The sequence below is a fragment of the Bombus huntii genome, chromosome 9 (genome assembly GCF_024542735.1).
Source record: "Bombus huntii isolate Logan2020A chromosome 9, iyBomHunt1.1, whole genome shotgun sequence".
NCBI lineage: Eukaryota > Metazoa > Arthropoda > Insecta > Hymenoptera > Apidae > Bombus > Bombus huntii.
Window position 1 is genome coordinate 820,826 of NC_066246.1, and position 8,609 is coordinate 829,434.

General features: G+C 41.9%; 1 long non-coding RNA gene across 1 annotated transcript; it reads left to right on the forward strand.

Annotated features, from left to right (window-relative positions):
- Positions 1-348: 348 nt before the first annotated feature.
- On the forward strand, positions 349-1,895 carry LOC126869448 (uncharacterized). Its single transcript, XR_007690933.1, has 5 exons — positions 349-486; positions 877-1,020; positions 1,227-1,292; positions 1,587-1,654; positions 1,835-1,895. It is a non-coding gene; the product is annotated as an uncharacterized LOC126869448 (long non-coding RNA).
- The last annotated feature ends 6,714 nt before the right edge of the window (positions 1,896-8,609 follow it).

Sequence of the window (8,609 nt, forward strand, 5' to 3'; positions counted from 1 at the left end):
CATTTTATGTAATAATAACAACTTTACTCGTGTAACACATAAAAGCTTTTCATTAAGAACATAATCTTATTTCCTATTCCTCAATTTCATCAATTTCACTGTTTGAATACACCAAGTTTGCGCGCGCTTGTATATACGAAAATTGTGCGCTCCTATTTGCGCAATGTATCGCGAAGACAAATCGAGCGTGGCTATTGGCGCAGAATATTGTCAAAGTCAAATTTGGCGTGCCTATTGGTGCAGAATATTGTCAAATGAAATTGTGCGTTTCTATTGGCGCAATATATTGTCGCTTCGAATCGAGCGTTCCTATTGGTGCAAAATATTGGGAAGTCGTAGTTTCGCGGAGAAACCTGTCGCGGGGTGACGTACTCTTGAAAGTCTTTGGAGCGAAAATTCGTCTCGTCGAGCGTTACTCTGTCCTTACAAGTACTTCCATTTCGACTTTATCAACATTTCTACACTTCTATCTGCTTCATACAAATAGTACGTTCGTATTTAACCGCTTATTGATAATAATTTTAGTAAAATTAAGTAGTATCCGAAATCTTCTTTTACTTTCATCGTTGATCGTGTATTTGACAGGTTACAGTCAACGATAGCCTATATTACCGGTCTTGAAGCCAGAATTTGGGCCTTATTATTACTTTATTCCGTTATAACTAGCCTTAATATTGTAAATTATTGGTTTATTATACATTTATTCTTGGCTGTATTTCTGATGGTTAAAATTATCGATAATTCACATTACCGTGCTTTGAGGCAGATTTTGGATTTTATTATCGCTTTATCTTACTATAATTTGTTCTGTTATTGTAAATTGTATTGGTTTTGTTATACATTTATTTGAGATTGCTTTGGTTTTCTTTTGTATAGATTATTGGCCGGTCACGGGACTGAAAGAATAGGGGTTCACATCACAGACGCCATAGACGATTAATAATCGATAATTCGAACTGATACGAAATGGACGCCGCATTTACCATGCTTCGCAAACGATTAGATTATCAACATTCCTAGGTTAAAAATTGTTACTTTAGCGTTCCTATTTTTATAGTAATTGGATTTTAACAGGATTTCAATTTTTGTTATTATTAAAATTTCGAACAGAGATTAGAGTTTAGAAATTTTGAGTAGAGTTTTATTTATCATTAGCTTAGACTCCTTAAACAATGAAGGATATATTTTTAAGAACAAATTATAATATTTTACACGTTTTGTTTCAGTTTTTCATAACTTGTGCTTTTTCTTGTGCTTCGGAAAGGACGCAGTGATGCTTCGAAACTAAGCATGTAAGAATCTTTGCATATCGCATTTCAATTAATTTTATTCCTTTGATTATTCTTGAATTATTTAGAATGAAAAAACAAGTTTGACTTAAAAATTTAATGTCAGAGTTTCAATTGTTGGAGTAATTAGAGTTTACTACCAATTTAATCATTCTATTATCATTAAAGTTCAAAGTTTTCATAGAGTTTCATATTACGTTATCTCAAATTTTTTAGTGAATCGTCGCTTATTTCTGAAAATATATTATTCGCGGATATATTATTTATATATGTATAATAAGTCATATTTTGTTAAAGGTTTATCGCTCCTTTCTCTGTCTCCTGTTTCCTAAAAGGGACCAAGTGGGGCTTCAAAAGCTAAGAGTGTAAGTAATTTTGTAATCTGTACTTTGTTTAATTGTAGTCCTTGTATTTCAATTTGCTATTCCTGATTTAAATATCGTCATTGAAATTTTAACAGGGATTAATCTTACGCTACTTCAAATTTTCCAATTAATTAACGTCATATTTAAGAGTAAATCATGATATTCCATGCATTGTTACAGTTTTTTTCCATGATGGAATTGCATGGCTCCTCCTCGATGGCGGTCTTCACGACGATTTCCCCTGGGCTATCACAGCATCGATGACTACGTTGCTCGCATCTTATCGTGAGTCGCATGCATTTTTGTTCCTCCGGTCACTCAATCATGTCGTAGGACGAAAGGTCCGAATCGACACGGGTGACTGGTTGTATTACGTAGAATTTTTTGCGAGCACAGTAACCGCGGGTATTTACTATACCCGTGAGTGACAACATTTTCTTTTTCTGTGTATTATTTATTAGTTCAGGATAGGTTTTCTTGCACGTCGCGTTTTTTTTTCTTTTATATTAATTACATGAAATTAACAAATTTTGTATTAAGAATATTGGTAATGATATCAACCTGGTACAAACGATATTATATTAACGATTAATTTGAATATTTGTGATTGAAGGTGTGTTCGTAAATTCGGAATTCGTATTAAAAATATATATTCACAAAAAGAAATTGCAACGGCTTCTGTTCTCCGATGGCATTGTTTCAGTGGACTTAATTGTTTGCCATTCATTTTTCAATTTGAGCATTAATTTAAAATATACATATAGAGATATTAAAGTTCAATTCTGCCGTACAAAAATGTATGAAATTTTATGTGCAAGAAGAAATTTCGCGACAGGCAAATTTTGGAATCGAAGCAACAAGTTTTGAACGTTGCTTTCGCACTTTCGACAATGTGCTTTGACGAAGGGATTGCCTGAGGTTGTTTGCATTAACATTTAACTTTGAGTCAATTATCAATTAATTTTGTTGTTAAATTGTAATGGTCGTTACCTGCTAATAAACACGAGCTAATAATCACGAAGCGATTTCCGGCTTTATCTGCTGTGAATTAAAACTGTACGTGGTAGAATTTTTGAAAATTTTTCGCGGTTTGAGTGTGTTTCGGATACAATTGGAAAACCAACGAAAGAAGACATATTATCCCGTACAATATCGTACACATATAATATCCCATCCCTTTTCCTTTTAAATTGTAAATTTTCATATAGGTAGCGTTCGTAAACAGCTTTAGACTTTTACATAGCCTCGGTACATAGTCTTTACTATGTACTTGCGATTTCTAGTTCATACAGTGATATTTCACGTTCGAATAAATGAATTCGATGAAGTTTATTTAATGGAGTTGTATCTCTGCTCTTTGATATACGTAATTACAATGGTCGCGACGCAACGTTATAAATCGTAGAGGGCGTGTAAAACACTCTGATTTTTTCAAGGTCGGTATTTCAGAACCAATGAGACACGGACTGCCATTCGATGTCAGGTCTATCCTGTGTTTAGTAATAAAATCGTGATAAAGTCACCGGCGAGATATTTAGTCGATGGTAAAGTATAAGCGATAAAAGTTATCGGCTTTTTGCTTAAGAAAAAAATATATTCAACTGCGTCGATTATCAATGGAGATTCATTTGGAAGCTCAAACGGTATATGCTTTTCTCGGACAGTTTACTTTCCACGAACGGCAGATGGCTCCACCGTCGCATTTAGCAGCGCGCATAAAAACCCCATAAAATTCGCGCGTATGAATATTAATTTTCTAATTTAAATAACCCCTGGATGTGTTGTTTTTTTTTTTTTTTAATGATTCGCGATCAATGGCTCGACCGCGTATAACGATAACAATGTATCTAATTAGCGACATGATATATTAGATACGCGCAGCTTCGTTTGCGCCAACTACCTATCACGTCGGAAGCCATCCTATTATCCTAACTGTAATTTCCTCTGAAACATTAATCACGGAAGTTTTTACAGCGAATACGTAAATAGAATGTGCATCGTACACGGACAGACTCGCAACAGCATTATTTCTCGCTTCATTACTCGCTAATTTGTAATTTCTAATGATTGCGTGTCCTCGAGCGTACGGTGTATCAAGTAGGAAGAGGTTGAACGCCATTGTGGAACATAATTTAGCACGGATCCAATGAGAGTGTATTCTTGGTTGGGTTCGGTTTCATCGTGCTTAAATTGCCGGCTTAACAGGCAATTCAGATATTTCGTTTTTCGATCTCTGGCGCAACTTTATTAATTTTTTCCTACGCGTCGTTTCCTCTTTCAACGAGTTTAAAACGGCAAGCGAAGGGCAACATGGACAATGCATGTGCATCGAACAAAGTCGGTTTTTAAACGAACCGTAAAATTAGGGTAGCGATATCGTCGAAATACTCGGGCGAAGTAACGAAAACTCGGAACGGATTGTGCCAAGATGCGATGTACGCCAATGTCTTTAGTCTGCCGTTCTTTTCGTTAAAATCTCTCATTTGCGTTTCGCTTTTCGCTTCGTTTCGCTTTTGCGTTTATCTCGTCTACTTGGATCGATGGATCGACGGGATAAGAGATGGATTTGATCGCGAGTTTAACGCGTACCGTGCGCAACATTCTAGATTTGAAGGGATCAAAGTGGTAGACAGGTTGTTAAGCAGCCATCGATGTGCGATCGCACGCGAAACTAGTTGCTTTTTAGCGAGGTATTATCGCGCGCGGATAGATGGAAGCTAGTAGCCAGAGACACGAAATTCAGACACGCGAATGCGATCGGTCGCGAGATGCACGTTGAAGATTAACCGCTCGTCGTAGCTTTGCCCGATAGTCTATCTTTATCCTCTTTGCATCGAAACGGTAACGTTTAATCACAGTACGGTTTAAACGGAATGGAATTACCGGTAGCATGCACACGCGGTTCGTTATTTCATGGTGCCGTGAGATCGTTACCACGCATCCGATGTGTTCGCTGCAACTTCGTTAATGCCGAGTGGAATCGCGACTTTCTCGACGACGCGACGGTACGACGGTGCGACGGTAGGACGGTGCGCAGGCCACAAAGGGGTCGAACGGGTGGGAGAGGGCGAGGGAGGGAGTATGGTTAAAAAGACGGCGATTAGTCAAGCGAAATCGTCCATCACGTCTGAACATACGAGGAACACATGCGGGGACTAGCTTCTGCCGCACCTCTCGAAATAGAGAAAGAAAGACGGAGAGACGGAGAGACGGCGAGACGGCGAAAGAGTGATACGCGTACGGTGCGAGGGAAAGAGCTGTGAAAGAGCAGAAGAGGCAGCCTGAAAGTACAGAGTTCTTTTCGGCTAACCGCCTACTTAATTAAAACAACATTAAGCCGACCGGCTTACGCCGTGAAACGTCGCCCTCGATGGACCGTGCAGCGGACGGACGAACCGCGTAACACCAGAAAGGAGAAGGTAGAAGGGGGAAACGCGCACGAGGAGACGAGCCGCGTCTTCGTCGTAGCTGTTAAATCTCGGTTGTAACAGCTTGCCGCGTGGCTCCCGCTCCGCCTCGTAAACTACGTTCCTTATTAAATTGCGTACATTTCGACGTAGTGGCTTTTCGCATCGCGCACCCACCATCTTGGATCTTCTCGACCGCGGCCGCCCGATGCTACGTGTCCGCTCTGGGAATAGTCGAGATCGTTACTTGGAAGCAGTCCTCGTCTTGCCGCCAATGGACACGAGCCTCGACGACCGAATGCTGTCTCGAACGTGCGTCTGTCTCTCGGGAACGCTCGGCGATGCTCGGCGTTATTACCTCTAACTAGTCTCCGCTTCAAGCTCAACGGATATCAAGGAGAATCCTTGCGAACCGATCTGCGCACCAAGGTTGACAGCAACGATTACTCGATTACGATACAGGAGATGGCGGTGCTGTTCGATGCACACGATACGGAGTCGTCATCGATTCCTTTCCGGAGCGATTCTGTTTCGTCGTAATCGTCACGGTTGACGACTCGATCGAGATTCGTCCGTCTCTAAACGTTTGCCGGAGGTTCGTCGTGGCGCAACGAGTGGGAGGTTGGGAACGATGGCGAACGCTCGACGATGACTTATGTTTCCACTACATGGTAACGATGTCGTAAAATACGTTTATTGAAACGGATCTATCCGGTCGACTTAATGAAGCTGTGAGCCATTTGTTATCGCTTATTTGGCAGCAGGAAGACGCGGACGATCCTTTGCTTTCTCGAGTAATTGCTCGACCATCGGAACGGGCCAATGCTTTCGTCGTTGGCTTCGAAATCGAACGAGTTTCGTTTAACGAGCGTCAGAGTCTCTCCTCGATAAGAACTCCGAACACGGACGCAAGTTGCGCACCGCGAGAATAAAACGACTAGTAATAAACTAACGAGTACGATGGTTGGAAATAGCGAGTTGGCCAGTACACGCAAACCAATTACGTGCGAAAACGCGAAGCGCAATGCCAATGTCGAGACACGTTAGACGCGTGTTAGATTCGAAGACTGGCGGATACCGTTCCACCGCGTCCAGTCTTTTTATCCGATCAACGACGAATATTATTACGATCGTTCGTTGTTGTTAAGCGCTTATTAAGTTTAATTTCCAAATAACATTTTCTCGCCTATGATCAAAATCGAAGACGAACTTGGCGTCGTCTTAGCGAAAGCAAGCGTCCCGAACGAACGACGAGTGGTTTAAAGCCGCGTTTAATTTAATCTCGTATCGAGTATCGTGAAAATGCAAGGCTCCGAGCTGAGACTAATTCGGAGTAGACACGCGCACGCATGCCGCGTCGGACGTGAAAACACGCAAGCACGCGCTAGCCAATTAAGTGCAATGCCGAAGACGAAAGGGTGAGAAATGACCGTGACACTTGGCAGTCTTAAGTAGCAAGATTTAGGAGCGACAGGTGCACCGATAGCATCCTTGCCTCGCCTTTTTCCACCGCGATGCAGGCCGGTGCCTCTCGTGCTTGGTTTTCCTTGGAGAATACACCGTGCCGAGGGGAAAAAAATAGGAGAACGACTCGGCTTTTGGCGAGCGACCACTCGCGTATTAATAACAAGCGCTTGACGCCGCGCCAACCGTGCCGCGTTCTGCTCATTTTGCCGAAACGTTGCTAAATTGTAAAGCGAAATTTGCGCCAAGATACGCGCGCCATGCGAACATTTAGCCGAATGTAAACTAGCCTCGTTAAACATCGGTTCGCTTCTCCTGTCTTCTTAAACGAAATTCCACGTAGCGTGGGAAGATTCGTTTAATCTGCCCAGAAATAATTAAACTACATTTGTCGGATGCAGATTTATTTACGATGAATCGTATCGCGAAGAAGCGCAACGATATAAATGGCGAGGATCAATCGCGTGGAAGAAATAGCAAAGTTTTACAATGTAACTACGAACGTTTACGATCCGGTTACGATTCGGTTACGATTCGATTACGTGGGTCTTAAATTATCTGGAGAAATAGGAAAGCAACGTTCTGCCGAGTTTCATGAATAAAAGAAAATAATGTTCAGTTTTGCACCATCCTCTCGCCACGCAAGTTACAATAGGAGGACGTTCTGCGAGGGTAATTGAAACGGATCGATTCACCCGAACCGAGAAAGAGTGAGACCCTCGCGGTATCGTACAGTTCACGGTGTATATACAATGAAGTAGACCGGCATGTTCCGTGAAATGTAACTACCGTGGCGGTAATAAAAATGGCGAGGAAGAAGGAGGCGGTCTGATATGGAAAAAATGACCGCCTACGAGTACGTCTTTAGCGTATTGTTAAGGAACGCACCGAAGCGTAGCTCCTCGAGGACTTGGCCACGTTCGTTCTTGCCGAAGAGAGGACATTGTGACCAGTAGCGTTATTTTGTAGCCAATGAGTTCGTCAAGGGGCAAATAATATCGTCGTTCTTGACCTGTAAACGCGCGAACGTTACGAGAGCCCCTTCGGATCGAACGAACCCTGTTCCTTTACGTCACCTTTATGTCGAAAATACAACAGTTCTCGTGGAAAGCTTAAGATACAGTATTTAAGTGCAATTTTCGCTTCTAGATGGTCGTGTAATTCTACAAAGGTAGAGCCACAACGCGACTTCCACGCGATACAAGTGCGAACAAACGTAAGCTAATTGTTATTTGACTTTTGTCTGCGCTTTTCTTTTTCGTGAATTTATACCACGTTAACGCGCAAGGCTTCCTTTCCTCCTGAAACACTCGCTTTTACAGCGTTTTCCACGAGCGCTCTGCAATTATCGACGAAATATATTTATATTTCGTAATTTAATTCGTGATGTAACGCGTTTTGAGGACGATCGTAGGCAAGATCGAAAGCGTCGACGAATCGAAATTTTGGGCCACACACGAGCGTTTGTCGGCTGTTGGATAGTTTATGCGAAACGTTTAATTGGTGGCATGCGCGCACGAGAAAAGTGTCTTGGAGATATTATCTACCCCAGACATCGGACCACGAGTTTGGTAACGAGGCCCGAATCGCGAGGAACGAATTTAATTGGCCGCTGCACGTTCGCCGCTTCGGGTTAAGTTCGTAGCGTGAAACGTTGATGAACGAAGCTTTCCATCGAGGATTATAAAAATAGGCAGGCTCGAACCGAACGTAGTCGACATTGTTCTCTTTCAAATGTGAAATTTGAAAGATTTCAGCTGAAAATGAACGATGATTTTAAAGATAATGGTATTTGGTGAAACGTTGAAACCCGTTCCAACCAAAACCATGCGCCACCGCTTCGTAGTCGTAGCATCTTCGTATAAAGCGTAGTGGCATTGTCTCAGGGGGAACATCCAGCTCTTTGCGGTTAAACGTCTCTTTCCTTTTTTTTTTCGGCCTTTTTATCAAAGAGCGATCAGCTGTGTCTGTCAGGTGTTTTAGCAAAGAAGCGGATACAAACTCTTCCCTCTTATTTTCTTCGATGAATCCATACCGCCACTGCTCCTTCGAACCCTTACAATTTCTAACCGTTTTCGATTTGC